Source organism: Suricata suricatta, chromosome X (genome assembly GCF_006229205.1).
Source record: "Suricata suricatta isolate VVHF042 chromosome X, meerkat_22Aug2017_6uvM2_HiC, whole genome shotgun sequence".
Classification (NCBI taxonomy): domain Eukaryota; kingdom Metazoa; phylum Chordata; class Mammalia; order Carnivora; family Herpestidae; genus Suricata; species Suricata suricatta.
Window position 1 is genome coordinate 4,165,607 of NC_043717.1, and position 20,562 is coordinate 4,186,168.

Sequence of the window (20,562 nt, forward strand, 5' to 3'; positions counted from 1 at the left end):
AAAGGAGATGCCCTGTTGAATTTAGTGAAGGTGGAACATGATTGCTCATTGCTCATATAAAAAGTACAAGTCTATAGCCAAGACTCTCACTGGTGTAGAATCAAGTCTTCAACTCCTCCGCTCCGCGGGAAGTCTGATGGAATTGGGTTTAACCTGCTAGTGAGTGTGTGATGCGCACCTTGCCCTAGCCTGAGGGAGTCCTTCTTCCATTGGACTCATTCCAAACAGAAAAGGTACAATTTGCTCCGACACCTAAGGTAGTCGGGGTGGAGGTCGGTCTTCTTTTATTTTAAGATATGAAAGCAAAATAGTTCTTATGTTGTGAATGTCACAGCCCTTTCGTTCAATGAGGAGAATCATCCAGACGGATGGGATGGAGGGCATTCTCGGGAGAGAAATAAATGTCCCGGAGAGGTGACTGTGCCTTTTCGACCAATCTGAACACAAGAACACTCAGCTCAGTGAGACATCGTGCCTTGGGTGTTTTGGGAGAGAAATGCATGCAAAGGTTTGCAAGATGTATAGATTTAAACTAAAACGAAACAAAATTTAAAAAAGGAATGGGGATTTAGTTTGGTCAGCAAAGTACAGGGAAGAAGGGGCCCCTCTGACACAGCCAGTAGAGCACATGACTCTTTTTTTTAAATTTTTTATGTCTTTATTTTATTTTGAGAGAGAGACAGAGAGTGACCAGGGGAGGGGCAGAGAGAGAGGGAGACCCAGAATCCGAAGCAGCCTCCAGGCTCTGAACTGTCAGCCCAGAGCCCGACACGGAGCTCGAACCCATGGACTGTGAGATCATGACCCGAGCCGAAGTCAGATGCCTAATCGACTGAGCCACCCAGGCGCCCTACCACATGACTCTTGATCTCAGGGTCTTGAGTTCAAGCCTCACCCTGGATATGGAACCCACATTAAAAACAAACCGAAAAATATGAACTAGAAAGTGGAGAGAATAACCCATTTCTTTTATCGATGCCAGGAAACCTACATGTCCTAGAACGAAGCCAAGGGTATGTTTTACGCCACCGCCCAAACCCAAGGTGGAGATTTCCATTCTGTCACGTGGATCCCCACTGCCGGAGGTGGTGTTCTCACTGCAGTCTATGCTCTGTGTAGTGTTGATGCCTTAGTTCCCAGTGCCCATATTGGACCCTAAGAAATCAAGTCCCATGGTCCCCGCGTGGAATCCCTTTTCTTCCACCTCTGGTATCGACGGTACTTAGATACCAGCAGCAGCTACAGAACATCCTAGCCAATTGCAGCCGTTTGTTTTCTGGAGACAAAGAGAACAAGCAGAAAGAGATTCAGGTCTGGAATAAGGTGCAGCTCTATTCCTTACGCATCCTAGGGATCTGACACGCCTTCTGTCTTCACATCCTGACTCTCCTCCTGGTGTGGAAATCGTGTTCACCCTTGGCCCAGGATCCGCTGCCCCGGAGTGATCGCCCTCCATCATGAAAGTGCACAAAAGGAGAACAGAAGCACATTACGTGGATTATTTTTTCCGTCGGATCTGTCGGGATTTTCACCAGACTCCAGGGAGGAGCCTTGAACGTCAGCAAGGAACTAGTGAATTTCATCATGAAACTACTACACTGCTTCCTTCATTTTGTCCATAACTTTCTCACTGCTTTTGTTTTCGAGGTTTGCTTTTTTTCTCTCTGTTTTTTTTTTTTGGCATATACATATATTTTTTTAGAAAACCAGAACAGCCAGTACAGAGTTCCCGTATAACACCCTGTGCTGGATTTTAATGATGATAGACTCTTCCATTGTCCTGTAGGAAAAAAAAAAATTGAAAAAGACTCTAATCCTATTTTCCATGAAGACGGAAGGCCCGGTTGGCGAGGCCATCGGAAAATAGCTGATATTTGACAGCCTGGAAACGGTTTTGCCCGTGCTGCAGGCAGGGACTCTCCCCCAAGGTATTTTCCTCCTCCCAATTTACCGCTAGGTTTGACATTTTTATTATTATGGTTTCCCAAGGGTGCCTTTTCCTCCTTCGGAGCCACCATTGTATCAGGTTTTCAGTTTACAGACCTTTCATCACCCGCGAGCAATTGCTTAGTAATTGATATATCAAGTTATTGTCATTAAAACCAGTCTGTTTTCATGGCAGGAGTTATTATGGTTTGCAAAGCAATGCTTCCCAGACCCATAAGTCACTGAAGCCCGGACAAAAGAGCAAACAAAGTGCTTGGCGTCCTGGAAAGGAGCCTGGGAGACGGGCATTGTGCGCCGGAACCTTTTCCAGCGCTGGCTTTGAGCTTCACAGGCCGGGACGCGGAGTGTCATTGTGGTCCCAGGCTGCTTGGAGACTCCAGATTCCCTGCCTGGCGTTCAGAGCCGACTAGTCCATTTCCGTGAGGAATTCACCCACGGTCCTGCCCCTTCCCGCAGGCCATCCGAGTGGCACAGTAGCCTTGACTCAAGCCCAGAATCATTAGCATGACACTTGCGTCCCCTTGTGAAGGAGCTGCTGACACCGCCTGAGGAAGGCACAGATCTGCAAGTTTGGGGCAGCCTGGGGAAACCAGGCCTGCTGGGCTCAGCCTTGTCAGCCACACCATGGGAACACTGGGGCCGTTGATCTCCACTCGGGATGGAAGAATTACAGCTCTGGTCTCCGGGTTTATAGTGCACGTCGCTGTTGTCCTGAGGAAGATCAGATCAGAGATGCCTTTCACCCCTGGCTTGCATCTCAAACGCTTTGTCACTTCCCAGTCCACAGATTGGACTCCGTGCATTTGAATTCTTGGTAAAACTGATGCCTAGGGACCCCGTCACAGAAGCTCTGAGCACGGACACTTTGACCAGACGGTCGTTACAAAATGAACGTGCCACAGTGAGATGAAATAAAATCATGGGGGCTTACAATTATGCAGCCATTGAAATGGGAGATGTGTCTAGGGAAAATGAGCGTGTCCACGTGGGGGTCGTCTCTCCTGGTAGAAATGGCATTACGGAGGCGACTGGGGAATTTACTGTGAGGCCGGCATTCCATCAGTGCTCTTTCCTCGCTGTGTCTTTGTAATTACATTTCATTGTAGTTATTTCCGCCCGTGATTTGTCCATCATCGTTTATCATTGGGCAGTTACCTCATCACGTCGCCCTCGAAGGGAGAGACACCGTGTTTGGTGTCAAGCATAATCCCATGCCCTGCATCAATACATATGAGTCACACCTTGAACACCGAGTAAAAGTTACCTGCAGACCTCATCAAGATTCAAGCCCAAGGTTCAGCAAACTTTCTATAAAGGATCAGATAGTAAATATTTTGGGGTTTGCTGGCCAAGAAGCATCATGCTCTGGCTCTGTAGGGTGAAAGCAGCCGCAGATGGTACTGAAGTGAACGAGGGGGGCTGAGTTCAAGGGAACCTGTAATCCGCGCTGGCGGGTTGTGGCCCCAGGCTGCCCCTGGCCCACCGGACCCTTGTTGGAGCTCTGGAATAGAAAGAAGTGTTCCTTCTGGACCACACGTTAAACATCAGTGATGGCTGGCTTAGGTCTGAGATTGTGCCAGGAAGCTGGAGTTCACTGGGGGAGGGTCCTTGGATCGACTCATCAGAATTCTAGGTCAGGATTATCAATTACTCGGCATGTATGCCCCTCGGTGCTGAGATTCTCCACAAATCAAAGAGGAGCAGGTGTGGTGAGAATTCTCGCCAGTTTGCAGATTGATGACATTGAGGCAGAGTGGCACTCCACGGTTTTCTCAAAAATCTCACAGGTGAGAAGTGTGTGAAGGTGGGTGAGCAGAATTTCAACCAAGACGCTTGGTGTGACCCAGGGAGCGGGATGGAGAAAGGGACTGAAGGCTGGGGGGTTGCCCTTCCCCGTGAGCCTCTCTTGGAATTGTGTTTCCAAGTATCTGATTGTATCATTAGGATCCTGCACACATACCCACAGGTATGTATGTAAGTGCAGGCATCCAGGTGTACATGTGTGTATGACATTGTGCCACATGTTTACAAATAATATTCTGGAGTTAGTCTCATGTGGCCTGAATGCCAAACTTTATCATTGGAGTGATTCAAATCACCTTGAATGTTAAATAACAGGTCGATGTCGAAGTAGAAAAATTCTATAGAATACGTTATATGAAATTTCCCTTACTGTTATTGGTTTGAACCAAGTTGAGGAGATCTGCCTGGGTATGAGGCACAGAGGCACAGATCACCATATATGGCGGCCCAAATTTAATATTGAGGCCAAAGTCATGAGTTGTAACTGATAGGATCAGGTTACATTGTTTCTTACAGGTTTGGTCAATTCTTTTTCGAAGATGATTCTTCAGAAAGGCCCTCCATACATCATTAAATAGTTGTGATTTGGGTAGATCTCCTTAGATCTTTTTCTTTTGTCCACTTTCTGCCATTTATGTATCTGAGTACATATTTATTTATGTCTTTCTATCATCTATCTACCTGTTGTCTAATTTTAACAACATAGTATATTCAAAGTGCATAGATAGAGGATATACTATTTCCTGTTGACTAATTCATTGCAAATATCTGATATTACTGAAAATTCCTCCCTAAGTTATGTTAAAAAAATTTTTATAGTGTATTTAAGTATATTTTTTGAAGCATAGTTGACAGTGTTACATTAGTTTCAGGGTGCAACACAGTGATTCTGTGAGTTTTTTAATAATTCATGATTATCAGTTTTCACAGTTTTGTTTGTCAAGTTGTCGACCAGGAATCATTGGATCATTTAAAGGAATTATTTGACATTCAGGGTGACATGCTTTTGCTATCGAAGCCAAAGTCATAACGATTCATTGTATATCAAGCTCAAAAACCGTATGTGGATTGTTGTGGGCCCTACATCGACGAGGGAAAAAACGCTGCTAGAAATTGTAATTATCAAGTAGGTTAAGGAAGTTTCTCTGGATATCCAAGAGTGTTTTGCCTTTGTGTTGTGTTTGAAAGGGCTGTACAAGTGTTTGTTTGCGTTTATCTTTCCGGCCATATTTTGCCGTCTTTGGGATCATAGTCTGTTTGTGCACTGTGATAGAAATTGAACTGTGTTTGTTGAGAACACAATGACACTAGATTGTCCCTCGCCGGGGGCATTGCAGCTTGAAGAGGATGTGAATAGGACCGAATCACAGAGCTACAGCCATTCCAGAAAGGGGATTAGCACTTTCTGTCCTGGTGGAGCAGTACGGATTCAAAAGATTTGGCAGATCCGTCATCAATGAAGACAAAGATGATTTTCAGTTGTGAGTGACTTAACAGCATCGGTCAGTCCGACAAGTCCTAAACGCTCATCTGAGTATTAAAGCAAAACATCCCTAAATGACATTAAGTCACGAGCATTTCCTGAGAGTTTGAGTTGAGAGAAAGTTCATGTATAGGTTTATATATTTATTCGCCTTCGGCATCTTTGTGTATGTGCGCCCCCATCTGCACCGCAGTGTATTATCTGTATCCGTCTTTGCATCCTTACGGCGGGCGGGGAATCGGTTCCGCCTTCTTGCGCGGTCACGTGATTTTTGCTGGCGTTAACAAAACTGTCCTGTCAGGAGCGCGGCGTTGTGATCTTCAACACCCGTCCTGTGATGCCTGGTAAATGAATCCGAGCTACCTGAAAATCACGGCCCCAAACTTGGGGGTTTGAAACCTTCGGCGGAAGCAGCAGCTTTCTCACAAAGATGGGAAACAAGGAAATAAGTCTAATCCTGAGGTCCGAACTTCGTTGTTTTCTCCTATTCCATAATCAGATGGGCTCCCAAGTGCCCCCAGCCCACCCTCCACAGCCGTGAGTCGCTCTGTAATGGGAGATCATCATCTGAGGCTTTTATTTTCCTTCAGGAAAATAAGAGAAATTACAAAGTGGAAAGAAAGAGAAATTGGAAAGGAGGTCGAGCGTACAACATGCATGCTATGTGCATATGCAACGGGAGACTTCAGAGAATTCTGCATAATAAGCTGGCCTCGCATCATTCCTACTCTGATGCACGCCCCGATTTAGTCCCCCTCCCGGGGGTGGGGGAACCAGACTACGGGGGCTTGCATCCTGTCCACTTGAGTGATATGATTTCCCTAACTCTGAATCCTATATGGGGACAGACTCCCAGTATACTTTGTCAGTTGTGCAAGTTCGGTGGGCACAGAGTGCACACCAGGAGGTGTGGACGGTGAGCGTCGGGCAGATGTGGTACCTACAAAACCAGCAGAGGCTTAGCGCGAGCCACGGATCATGGTCACGCTTCTGCTGAACCCTCGTGGTCCCCACTTGCACAATGTGGAGGGAAAGAAAGCCACGAGTCATCGAATCAGTCACGCAGCTGCTTGTTAAATAGGAGACGTTGGAAACGTTCTTGAGGACGGCAGTGTGCATAATGGGCTCAAGTCGGCAGGTCAGGGCTGCCCGAGACTCAGAAGAGGTGAACAAGGTTGCTAGTCACACAGAATACCACCAGGAAAGGTGTTTGGGGCTGAAGGAAAAGTGTGCTTCTTGCCAAAGAATGGTAAGAAAAAATGCAAACGAAGGCACTCAGAACCTGCCCCGTTGGCATAAGGATCACAGACATGGGAGCTATTCTCCCCTTTTCTACCTAAAAACAAGGCATGCTTCACCGTTAGGTACCAAGGCTTTGTGTATAAAACTGTCTCTTTCTCTGGTGTCAAGAAGAGAACAACTTTCAAGGTTTTTGTTTTTTTTTCTAACATTTATTTATTTTTTGAAAGAGGGATACAGAGTGTGAGCAGGATAGGGTCAGAGAGAGAGGGACACAGAACCAGAAGCAGGCTCCAGGCTCTGAGCTGTTAGCACAGAGCCCAATGCGGGGCTTGAACCCATGAACTGTGAGATCATGACCTCAGCTGATGTCGGACGCTTAACCAATTGAGCCTCCCGGGCGCCCCAAGAAGAGAACAGCTTTTAATCTCTAGAGCTGACTCCTAACTCTTGGCGGGCCAGCTTAGGTCTGCATAACAAACCTTACTAAACAAACCTTTTCTAGCATTACTTCACATCACATATTTCCTGCCAACCGTTTGCCACCGCTGGGAGCCCGTTTCTCCCTCCTTCCATTGTCTGCTCTCCTCTGCATTGTCTGGTAGATAAGCTTCTGGTTCTAACAGCCTCCTGGGTTTTCGTTTCCTTTCTGTGAAGCCCATTCCTGGCATGTAAAGTTCTTGTCGTCAACAGCATCCCTACCTTGTCTTCTGTTAATCTGGTTATTGTTCATTTAATTTGCATTTCTCCGTGACTGAACCTAAAAGGTTAAAGGGCACGATTTTTACTCTCCTCAAGCACATCAGAGTCGACATAGTCTCCTAAAGGGGATCATGGACGAAGGAGGCTTGGTCTGATTTTCTGGGGATATCATGGGTCTCCCTGTGGTGAAGGGTACGTACGGTCATTTCCCGTACACTTGTAGACACGGGGCCAGGACTCCTGGCAGAGGGCCTGGCATGCAGGCATGGTGCTCAGAGTTCACAGTACCAGTTCGGGCACATTCAAGCCGAGCCAGCCAGAGAAGGTTCCAGGTCCTGAGGGACCCTGGAGTGGTCGGCTCCCCACATGTCCGTGGAGAATGCCAGCAAGGCCGCTAGTGACCAGGTAGGTCTTCTTGGTGTATTGCCAGCGCAGTCTCCGTCCAGGCAGCTTCGTTACCAACTACCATCCTGTGTTAGGAGACTGTCCACACAGCCCCCACCCCACATTCCTAGAAAATCACACCGTGCTGCTCTTCCGAAACTTGACCGCCGGGGCGGCTGAGTGGCTGAGGGCTCCCTCGTCATACTAGGAATAAAAACCAACTTCCTCTTACCACAGGGTATATGTTTATACACACAACACGACATAACATAAAATAACATTAGAGACAGAATAAAAAGGGTGTACTATTGATTGATTGAGGATTGATCGATTGATTTAGCATCCCAGTCCAGTGGAAGGTGAAAGAGCTTTTGAGAAAAATCTCATTGTTTTTGTTTGTTTGTTTCCTCGCTAGTCGAGGAATTTCTTGAACCAGAAGGACTATTACCTCCTCGTTTCCCAAGTGCCCTAAGGACTCTTGTCCACAGACCAATAGCATCCTCACCACCGGGCAGGTGAGGTGCAGAAGTCCGGAATCTCATGGCTCACCTGGTCCTTGTGAGCTACACCTGCATTCTCTAACAGGATGCTGGGTTGATGCATGTGCTCATTAAAATTTAAGATGTGCTGCTCTATCTGATGATCAATAACGGTTTGTAGAAAGAACGAATAAATTATTCTATATGCGAATAAAAAATTGAGTAAGTGGAACAATGAAGAGCTAGCTAATGTTTCTGTGTTTGCTCTTGTTTAGAATGCTTCATACAGAGCCCGATTTGCTGGCTTTTACATCAGGCTTCTTTTGTAGAAAAGGGTGGCTGTTTTCCACCTGGCTGCTTTCCAAACTGGACCACTTAGCTTGTGGTGATGGGGCTGCATTTCCTCTCTGAGCCTCGCGGTCTGAGGCCCAGAGGAAGGTGTGCTCGGCTCACCCAGTGCATTTTAAACCGCTGGCTCTTACAGAATCTAGTCCGTAGATTTTCAGAATTGATGTCTGTGAGGCATGGTGTATATTTCCTTATCATATCTGCCTGTGCGGAGCAGTTCGTGCCTTGGGCTCCTTGCCATATTATTATTGTGTGTCTTACATTTTATGTGATGATTGCATAATAGGATGGCTTGTTTGAGGACACTTGGCAGAGTGTTTGTTCAGTGTTGTGGATTATTTGCATATATCTTCTGAGGCTCAATAGACTTTGTTCTTAAGATCTTCCCATAATAATTGTTTTATGTGGAGCATATTTCATTACTTGTAAACATGATAAAAAAAAACAGTCTCAAAGTTTAAAACTTCTCTTTTTATTGTTTTATTGAATATCCTAGACATACAATATTATATTAGTTTGAGGGATACAACATAATGATTAGATGTCTGTATATATTGCAAAATGATCATCGTACTAAGTCTAGTTAACATCCATTACTCCATATCGTTACAGTTTCTTCCCTTGGGATTATGACTTGTTACATTTTAATTTTTTTTTATATTATATTTATTCTTGAGACAGAGACAGAGCATGAGCGGTCAGGGGCAGAGAGAGAGGGAGACACAGAATCTGAAGCAGGCTCCAGGCTCTGAGCTAGCTGTCAGCACAGAGCCTGACTCAGGGCTCAAACCCACGAACGTGAGATCTGACCTGAGCCGAAGTCGGACACTCAACCGACTGAGCCACCCAGGCGCCCCGACTTTTTACATTTTAATTTTAATTCTAGTTAGTTAATACACAGTGTTATATTAATTGCAAGTTAGCAACAATTTCATGCGTCACCCAGGGCTCATCATAGTAAGTGTCCTCCGTAATCTCTATCACCTACGTGTCCCACAACCCAGCCCCTTCTCCCCCGGCTACCATCAGATTGTTCTTGAGTTAAGACTCTGTTTTTGGTTTGTGTCTCTTTCTTTCTGTATGTCCCCTCTGTCATTTCTTTTGTTTCTTAAATCCCACATATGAGTGAAATCATATGGTATTTGTCTTTATTTGACTTATTTTCCTTAGCATTACATTCTCTAGCTCCATCCATGTACTTTGCAAATGGCAAGATTTCATTCTTTTTCAAGACTGAATAATACTCTGTGACACACATACCACATCTTCTTTATCAATTCATCGACTGATGGACACTTGGCCCATTTCCGTTTCTTGGCTATTGTAAATAATGTGATATTCATCAGGTTGCATGTATCCCTTTGCTTCAATAGTTTTGTATTCTTTGGGTAAATACTCAGTAGTGTAATTGCTGGGACATAGGGTAGTTCTCTTTTTAACTTTTGGAATACCCTCCATACTGTTTTCCACAGTGGCCACACCAACAATTCAAAAGGGTTCCTCTTTCTCTGCCTCCTCACCCACACCTGTTGTTTCTTCTGTTTTGATTTTAGCCATTCTGATGGATATGAGGTGATATCTCATTATAGTTTTGATTTGCATTTCCCTGATGGTAAGTGATATTGAGCATCTTCTCATGTGTCTGTTGGCCATCTAAGTTTTTTTTTTTGGAGAAATGTCTGTTCGTGTGTTTTGCCCAGTTTTTAGTTGTGTTATCTGGTTTTATTCTGAGGGAGTGTTGAGTTGGATCAGTGCTCTATTTTGCATACTAACTCTTTATCAGATATGTCATTTTCTAATATCTTCCCTCATTCAGTAGGTTGCCTTTTTATTTTTATTTTTTATTTTTTGGTTGTTTATGTCACTATCCAGACCTTTTGATTTTGTTGTAGTCCCAATACTTTATTTTTGCTTTTGTTTCCCTTGCCTTAGGAAGTACATCCCAGAAGTAGTGGCTTCAGCCAGTGTCAGGTTACCGCCTATGTTGTATTCCAGGATTTTGATGGTTTCCTGTCTCACATTTATGTCTTTTATCTGTTTTTAATTTATTTTTGTGCATGGTGTAAGAATGTGGTCCAGTTTCCTTCTTTGCATGTTGCTGTACCATTTTCTAACACCGTTTGTTGAAGAGGCTGTCTTTTTCCCATTGGATATTCTTTCCTGCTTTGTTGAAGATTAATTGACCATATAATTGTGGGTTCATTTCTGAGTTTTCTTTTTTGTATCATTGATCTGTGTCTATTTATGTTCTGGTACCATACTGTTTTGATCAGTACAGTTTTGTAATATAACTTGAAGTCCACAATTGTGATGTCTCCAGCTTTGCTTTCTTTTTTCAGGATTGCTTTGGCTATTCAAGGTCATTTGTGGTTCCATATAAATTTTAAGAATGTCTGTTCTATTTCTGTGAAAAATAGTACTGGATTTTGACAAGGATTGCATGAAATTTTTAGAGTACTTTGCATAGTATAGATATATATTTTTTAATTTTCGTGCGAGACAGTGTGTGTTCAGGGGAAGGGACTAGAGAAGGAGACATAGAATCCCAAGCAGGCTCCGGGCCCCAAGCTGTGAGCATAGACCCCGATGTGGGGCTCATATCTAGACATTTTCACACTATTTGTTTTCCAATCCAGGAGCATGGAATGTCTTTCCATTTTGTTATCTCATCTTCAACTTCTTTCATCAGTTTTTTATCTGTGATCAGAGCTTTTAAAAATCTCACTTAGCAACGTTCAAAATGTACAATATAGTATTATTAGTTCTCATCACTATGCTGTATGTAACATTCCCAGTACTTACTTATTTTACAACTTATTTTTAACTGGTAGGGTGCCATTTGACCTCCATAGGTACCATCTTCAGGAGCTCTGTCAATAGCAGTTCATTGATTTTTGTTGTGTGTGTTTTTTTTTTTCCATTCAGATTCCATTTATAAGAGATCATTCATTTGACCTGTTTCTGACTTATTTTACTTAGTATCATATATTCAAGACACATCCATGTTGTCACATGTGAGAGATTTTTTTCTTTCTCATGGCTCTGTTGTATACATAGACCACATTGGCTTTATCTATCTACTGATGGATGCCAACATTGATTCCATCCATAGTCATTATTCTTGAAGTATCACGGTGATGCCATGGCAAACGCTTCTGCTATGTTCTGAGCTCCAGTGCTCACTAGTAGGGTGGCCCCAGCTGAAATACCTCGTTAGGGGGTCGTGGGGCTTGGAACACTGATCAGTATTTGGTAACCTTATGCAGGTGCAGGCTTCTGCTCTCATGCATGAGATTTCATTCATTCACTCATCTATAATAATTGTTGGGAGTGTGGCTAGTGTGTGCTGGGTCTCTTGGGCTGTCTCTGAGATTCTCGTTCAAGCAGGAAGATGATCGTACAACTGGTGCAGAGGGACACGGTTATAATGTTGGCCATGTGACGTGCCCCGGGGACTATAATGGGATAGGGCTGTGGTCTCCACCTGTACCAGAGGGCGCCCTCGCCGAAAAGGGACCATTTACAATGCACCAGAAACGATCAGTCTAGAATGTCCTTATCTTCTCCCTCTCTGCAGCCCCGTGGAAATCCTCCATCAGATTCCGGTCAGACCAACAGTTCACGGGGCTCATATTGTTCAAGGAGTGATTTAAAGTGGGGTTCATTTCAGTGTCCATGTCTTCCAGGGCAGAGGGGCTGATGAGAGAAACAGAAAGACTTCCTGAATCCCAGTGTCCTAGGAAATCAGCCTGGTCGAATTCCTTTATCAGTTAGTGCATATTGTACCATTGACGTGTGTGCCTTCCTTGTCCCCGTGATCCCTACATTTTATGTATCACTGGATGTGCTTTTTCTCCTCAGATCTTATTCTAAGTAAGGAAGGGGTCTTCTTTAGTCAGTTCTTCTGAAAATGCTTTGTGGTTACTTTCCGGTACTACCAATGAGTAACTCCATCCATCTATCTTTCTATCTGTCTGTCTTTTGGAGGCGTATAGAAAATAAACGTCTAACAGAACAAGGCATACCATGGCACGAGAAGAAAAATTCTGTCCAGTTCTATGGCAGCGAATGCCGTTCCCTTCAGACTGACACGCACTAGCCATTTCTTCAATGAGGAACAGAATCCACTACGTTGCAGTTGCGGAGTTTGGGTGCGGGGCTCTGTTCTGAGTGGGGATATGGTCCGTGTCTGCAGGGCTGCCCAAAGTTCAGTTCAAGCAGTGAAATTCTGCTCCTTTATTCTTCCTCTTCCCCAGTACCTCCTTCTTTGTAAACGTTTGTTTCTTCCCCCTGCGGAATGGAGTTCACCGTCGGAATAGCGGAATCGCGGCGGAGAAAGTAGTCAGATGAATCAGCTAAATAGATGGGTCTTATCAGGCGCAGAGCTGTGAGGTGATTCAGGACCTTCGTGGGAGCACAGTCCTGTCGATGGGCAGTGGGGAGACAAATGTCTGCAGGTCTCCACTTCCATCAATTTGAAGTCTTAAAGGAACAGGCTCCTGACCTTTTTAAGTAAAGCCAAGTAATCAACCCACCAAACTGTCCAACGTGCAGGCTGTGGCTGGCACCGCTCTGTCTTCTGCGGGGAGCGGTCTGTTTGCGTCTACACCTCCATCCTTCCCCCAGCTCCCTGCATGGTCCTCTGTTTCCTCTCGAGCTACATAAGCTGACACCTGTAGGTGTTAACAATGGAGTATTCACACTCGAGGGCAGGTTCGGAATCATTTTACTCAGGCTTCTCAGTTTACGGAAAGTCAGACGTCAATAAAATCTATGTTCCTGCGAATGTGATTTACTGAGGTGAACGGTGTCAAGAGAGGAGGTTGGGGGGTCGAACTTCCCGTGTCCGCGGTGGCACCGGCATTTGAAACAGCATCAGGAAGTGCTGCATTTATTTCTTTGGGCTTTTTGTTGTTGTTGTTTGGGAAGGGTTTCAGTGTTTCGGCCAGAGCTGTCTCCATGGAGTGTCATGTGACCGGGGAATGGACTTCAGCCCGATGTGGAATCCCTGCTGACGTGCTAGGGAACGGCAGCCCGGCATTTCAGGCCCCGTGGATTCTTCTTCATGAAGCAGTGTAGTCCCGCTTCTCCCTCTAAGGTGGCATTAGTGAATTTTTGCTTGTACAGGTTCAGCTTTTTAACCCTTACCCCAATTATTGTCACCCCTCTGCGCCTCTCTCTCTCTCTCTCTGTCTCTCACTGTTATGAGCACGCTTTGCAGGTGCACATGTGAGTTGTGTCTTTCCACGCTGTGAAAAGCAAGGTTAACATAATTATAAGGCAGGATTCCAAAATTCAAAGATGTTTAAAAATGTTTATTTATTCTTGAGAGAGAGAGACACAGTGTGAGCTGGGGAGGGGCATACAGAGAGAGAGAGAGAGAGAGAGAGAGAGGGAGGGAGGGAGAGAGAGAGAGGGAGGGAGGGAGGGAGGGAGGAAGAGAGAGAGAGAGAGAGAGAGAGAGAGAGAGAGAGAGAGAGAGAGAGAGAGAGAGAGAACCCGAAGCAGGCTCCAGGCTCCGAGCTGTCAGCACAGAGCCCGACACGGGGCTGGAACCCACAAACTGTGAGATCATGACCCGAGACGAAGTTGGATGCTTAACTGACGGAGCCCCCCAGGAGCCCCCACGGGTGTTTCTAGCGTGTGATTAACTTGGCTGCTTCTTACATGGTGCAGCAGGAGGACACGGGACACAACAGGCAGCGCGAGGGAAGCCGGGAACCACACGTGAAGTCCGTGGGCGGGGATGCAGCGGAGATGAAGCGTGGGTCCAGTCGGGGTGGCTCCCGACACTTCCAGGGTCTCGTGGCCCAGCAGCGGATGGTCTCCGCTCTGTTGGGAGATCAGTAGGGCACAGCCTCCAGCGGCTGCCTTCGGGAAGTTATCAGACATGGCGGGGCCGTCCCTGCAGAGTCGGACTCTCTCCTGCAAAAACCTCCCTTTTGTGGGGCCGGGGGGATGGCTGGTTCCGTCACTGGAGCCCGTGGCTCTTGAATTCAGGGACGTTAGTGCCAGCCCCACGTTGGGTGTGGAGAATATTTAGAACCGCAACAACAGAACCGTCCCCCGTTACAGGACGGCGTCAGTCTTGGGCGCGTGGAGGCCTTTCTGCTCATCACGGGATCTGGGGCGTCAGCTGCGGCACGTCTGCGCTGCCCGTTCTTAACTGCTGGCGTCCTTCCGGACCCGGCTGCTCCGGTGGAAGCAGGCCCTTCCTTACATGCCGGACTCCGTCTTGCTCCCTGCTCTCTCTCTCTCTCACACACACAGACACCAAGCTACCCAAGGATCTCCAGGGATTTCTGTTCCAAGAAGAGAAATACCAGGATAATCCTATCAGCAGGGAGATCTTGGTGATAAGACGTTACTGATTCCAGGGTGTTCTTCGAAAAGTAGGTCAAGGCAAATCTTAACAAAGCTGCGGTGAACTCAGGGAAACGGGCACTCGGTACCGCCCTGGGTGCCTGAAAAGCAAAGGTCTCTGAGGCATGGACTTCAGGACTCCGCGGATGCTTTGGATCTGGAACCGGTTTTTCCGAAGCAAATTAAGGTAAGCACTTGGCACACCTCAGCCCAAGGAAGACTCTAGATGACAAAGGGGTGGACAAGGAAATCTGAACCCATGTTCTGATTATAATGTGTCGGCATTTTAAGTTCGGAACAGGACCTCTCTAAGACTGCCCAGTAAAATCTGCGGCTGCCTCTTGCTAACGTATCTATCTAGGTGATCGTCCGCGCACCTGGCGACCTTGGCTCAATCACTCGCACTTGTGTCCCCCTGGTCTAGTAGCAAGAGCTATTTGTTAACCATTTGGAAAGAGCGGATTCTGTTTTGAATGTGCATTTCCATCCTGATTGTGTGACGTGTACCCTTGTGCAGGTGGGGTTCTTGCGCATTGAAGTTAAAGACCGATAGTGTGACCACTCGGGAACAGTGCATTTCTCTACGGAAGCAGCTCACTAATGAGTCCTATAGAATTCATTACCGCCTCCTGCGTCCTTTCTCATTGCACAAAAACAACTCCGGCCTGGGCGTCTCTGTGCAGGGTTTTGTCCAGTTGTCTCCCTTACTGACAGGATGGGAAGGAACATGGCCCCGAATCGGTTCATGCAAATGTGCTCTCTCAGCCAACTTGACCAGAATAGTTTGAACAAAGCAGATGGTGCCTTCCCACTGAAGACATTTGTCACCACAGACAGGATCTAAGCCCAGAAAAGGAGCATCTGAGTAATGGAGAGTGTGGGGACAGCACGGAAGTGCACACAGGTGCCGACACACATATGCATGCATGTACACATGCCTGTACACAGGCACACTTGTACCCCCATGCATATATCCGTGTGCATCCATGTACATATGAGGAGTGTGTACACACACGCACACACACAGTCCTTTTCTCTCTCTCCCTTTAAAGGATTCTCTTGAACATGTAGGGGAGAAAAAATCTTTCCTTCTTCTACCAGCTACATTCAGTGTCTAGAGCCATGAATCAAACACATAAAAGAGAGGTGAACTAGAGGGGGGAAATGACATTTTAAATTCACTGGCATTCACAAAGACAAATGTGGCACACGCAGGCATCCAGGTGACTGAAGTTATGTACCATCTTAGGCTAACCAAAGCAAACGAGGTTTGGGCTTCTGATGAGCTGGGCAAGTTTGGGGAAGGGGAGAGGGGAATGTCTGATAAATAGGGGCCGTCTTGTTCTGCAGAGAAAGGTCTCTCTCCTCAAGGATTGTCTCTACTGTAAGGTTTCCACCTGGTATGGAAACATCTTTACAAATGACATTGTCTTTGTTCCTGGGTGTCTCAGTGGCTTGAGTGTCCACTCTTGATTTTGGTTTCTGGCCTTGATCTCATGTTTGGTCATACAGCACAGAGCCTGCTTGGGATTCTCTCTCTCTTTCTCTGCCTGTCTCCCCTGCTCGTGCTTTCCCTCTCTCTAAATAAAGAAACATAAAAACATATTTATTTAAAAAAATGGGCACCTGGGTGGCTTAGTCGGTTAAGCCTACATTTGGTTTTGACTCAGGTTATGAGTTCAAGGTCTATGGATTCAAGCCCCACATAGGGCTCTGATCTGATAATACAGAGCCTGATTCGGATTCTGTTTCCCTCTCTTCCTGTGGTTGGTCTCTCTCTCTCTCTCTCTCTCTCTCTCTCTCTCTCTCTCTCTCTCAAAAGAATAAATAAATAAACATTAAAAAAACACAATCCCCCCAAGTAAATAAAAATTAAATAGAGATGCCATTTATGTATGTAAATTTCCATGACAGAAGGGGAAATTTACTCCCTTTTGAGGCTGATGGAGGTAAAGTCTTCTCTTGTGTCTCCTGGGTCTGGATTGCCCTTACTTCAGAACCATACGCTTGCCAAAGAGGCATATATTGGGGTGCACATTTGGGACCCTTCAGACCTAAGGAAAAAGAGATCTTCAGGTGTACTGTGACCTTCCTAGAGAGCACAGCACAGAGTACAAACTAATTGTGTCCCGTTTTACAGATTTGGGCTGGGGAAGCGGGGTGGTTAGGAGGGGTCAGAAAGGGACCAAAATAGCTAGGAGAGGAATGATTGGAAATGAAGATCATGAAGCTTGGTTGTGAAGACAGGCTGCTTGGTCACGCTGAACTTGGAGTGAACATGGGCCAGGTGGGTTGACTTTGTATGTAATTACCTGGAGAGCTGCTGGCTCTGGGAAAGCACTCTTCTGGTTCAGCTGAGCCCAGAGAAACAAAAGAACAACAGCTAGCTGTGGGAGCAGTTCACCGTGAAGCAGTAATGACTTTGTTTTGACAAAGACTCTGTCTTTTGCTACAGCTTTTGCTCTTTTGGTTTACATTTCCGGATTTACATTCGGTCGCATGGTGCCACCATCCTCCACAGCTGCTTTTGCTGACATTCTGAATGTTCCCATTGGCCTCGCTCTGCCAAGCTTTGCAGCAAGAATTCACACATGTAGGACATTCGGGCAGGTGGTCTTTGGATGTTGGAAATTCTAGAAGACAGCAACAGATGGAGGCCAGGGCACACAGCGAAAACTACTTTTGCAAAGGACATTATCAGCTGAAAGATAATGTAGGTCCACATATGTTGGTGTGAACCTCAAGAATTCTTCCAGAACTTTGGGGGATATAATCAGAGGGCATTAGGGACACGGCTCCAGGGCTTAGAAATTTCCTCTCTCCAGAGCTTCAGTTTTTGGAATGAACAGTGTAACACATTAGGAGACAAATAGGTCAAGCTCATACTTGTATAAAAATTACCGTTTCAGGGGTGCCTGGTGGCTCAGTTGGTTTCGTGTCTGACTTCAGCTCTGGTCTTGATCTCACAGTTTGTGAGTTCAAACCTTGCTTCTGGCTCTGTGCTGACAGCCTGGAATCTGCTTCATTCCCTATGTCTCTCTCTGTCTTCTCTGCCCCTCCCTCAGTTCCTGCTGTGTCTCTCTCAAAAATAAACAAACATTAAAAGAAATTCAATTAAAAAATAACCACTTCATGTTATTAAATTATATTCCGTTCTAGTTCCAATCCCATTGTAGATGCAAGTAAATTTCACATTTGTTGTTAACTGTTTACATCATGAATTTCCCAGTCTGTCGTCAGTGAGGCTGGTAGAGGTGGCCCAATGGTAGTAGTGACATCAGAAGATAAACCGAAGAAGAGGCGGCAGCGACTTTGACTAACGCCAGGCACAGACCCGAGACCAGCATCCTAGTGTGGCAGGACTGTCGCACAGAGACCCTGACACCAAGGCTTTTCTTCCCAGAAGCAAATTGTCTTGACTAGTCACTTGGGTTCATGACCAAAGAACTGAGCCCAAAACGCTAGGTGGCATAGATTTGATATATTTTCTACTTCTTTGTCTCCCATACATGGTGACACACTAACAGACAGTCTCATTAAGTGCTCTCATGTTACAAGGTCCTGAGAGATGTTGTCACATAAGGGCAGAGCCAGGTTACCTTGAGGGGTTTTTTCCCCCCTTGGGGAGCGGACCTTACCACACTAGTATTGGGGTGAAGCTGCTAGTGAGTAGCCTGGCTGATTTCTGAAGACAGGTCTTGATAGACTGGCCTGAGTCTTTTAACGTTGTATCAAGATGGAGCCACTCCTGGTCCACATTTTTAACGTCTCCCTGCTTAGACGTAGCAGAATTGTTGGTAAGGAATTGATTCACGATGGTGAGTGCCGTGTGCAAAATGGAGTAAGGTGGTACTTTCTTTGTTTTGTTTTGTTTCAAGTAAGATAGGAGGAGGATTTCAAGTAGGCTGTGGCGATTGTATCAGGTTGTTTGGTGGATGTGCCCTTGGAGGATGATTGGGTTGCACCGTTACTGTTCAAACATGTTAGTGTAGAATAATGATCATCATAGATCAGAGATTCAGCCCTACTTTATGGTCAAAGGACTCTCAGATTACAGGCAATCCATTCTAAAAGAGTCTCTCAGTACTGGAAGTGTGTTTGATATTGAAAAGCAGGAGTCAGGAGAGATGAAAGTCATGTCTTTCTACTTTTCATTGTGGTTAACGGCTAAATAGAAAGAAACGGACTAAAATGTAGTACAGGTAAGAGGAATAAAATGAAAAAAAATATTACAAGTGATACCTAAGAGAAAACTGAAATAAATATATTGGAAGAAACTTTTCTTATTAGACCTTTCATGGGTATGAGAGATGCTGGGATAGTAAAAATTTTGAAGAAGAAAATTGGAAAGTCAACGGTAAGTCATTAGCCAGCGAGAACAGAAGGGAGCTAGTGAAGATGACCAACCTGGCTCCATGGAGATCACTTGGATCCTACCAGAACCCTTTGTTATAAACTGGTGCCCATGGTGTCTGATTGGAACGGAGCTGGACAGTGAGAGCCCTCCAGGATTAACTACTGCCCATAGGGGACAGCTTGAAACCTTTACCAGGATAACAAAGGCCCTCCAGGACAAAATAGCACCCATGGGGACCACTTGGAGCCCATAAGGCCAAGAAGAGCCCTCTGGCATAGCCTGACACCCAGGGGGACCACATCAGGACAATCAGAGCCCTCTAGGATTACTTGCTGTCATAGGGACCATTTGGAATCCATCAGAACAACCTTCAGGATAAAGTAGCACCTCTGCGGTGATACCAACCCATGCACGTGATCACCTCTTACACTCAGAGGACCTTTCCAGGGGTCTTCCATGTATTCCTCTTCAGTGTGACTCTCACTGGGGTGGGGAGGGGTGGCTCTTCTCCATTCAGTGAAGGTTTTTATTTTAAATGTTTGTACCATCAGGTATAAGTAGCCGGGAGAAAGTACAGTTAGGTTATTTAAGTCTGATGATGGAACATAGCTTGTTAATTATCATGCTTTTGTGTTCAAGCTCTAGACAGACATTTAAAGTTACAGGGGGGAAAAAGGCCAGGTAGAGTATGGCTGATACACATTTCCAGTAGAGTCGTCACCCACTCACAGATTGCCACCCCCCCCCTTCTGGGAAATGTTTTACTAGTAAATCATGACTCTATATTATGCTGGTCTGTTGCTATAGTGACACAGACAGCTCAACAGAAAGTGAAATAATATCCAAATGGCTTGTCACTCTAACTTACTCTCTTTTTTAAAGAATTAATTATTGCAAAATTGGCCATACATCGTACCTTAGCATTCTGATTTGATCAAATTTTAAGATCGACAGTTTAAAGAATAACATTTTTATGTTTATTTTTTATTTTTGATAAAGAGACAGAGAGAGAGAGAAACCACAAGTAAGGGAGGGGCAGAGGGAGAAGGAGACACAATTTGAAACAGTCTCCAGGTACTGAGCTGTCCCTACAGAACCCAGTGAACTCGTGAACCATGAGATCGTGACCTGAGCAGTAGTTGGACACTCAACCAACTTAGCCACCTGGGCGCCCCAAGAAAAACATTTTTAATGTGGTAAAGACATGGCCATCTTAAAGTACTGCAGAGATTTTTTTTCCTTCACATGCTTTCATTTATGGAACGTGGATTCAGCTACCGGTGATCGTTTCCTACTTAGTATTAGATTCTCTGGAAGCTGAAGGAACAGAATGATCTTTTTGCCTCTGCAGTCTGTCATGTGTTTGTTTAATGTCTAAAGGTAATGAAAGAGTACTTTGTGTAACAAACGGTCTTCCTTTTCTTCTCTGTCTCTGTCACTGCGTTGGGGGGCAGATG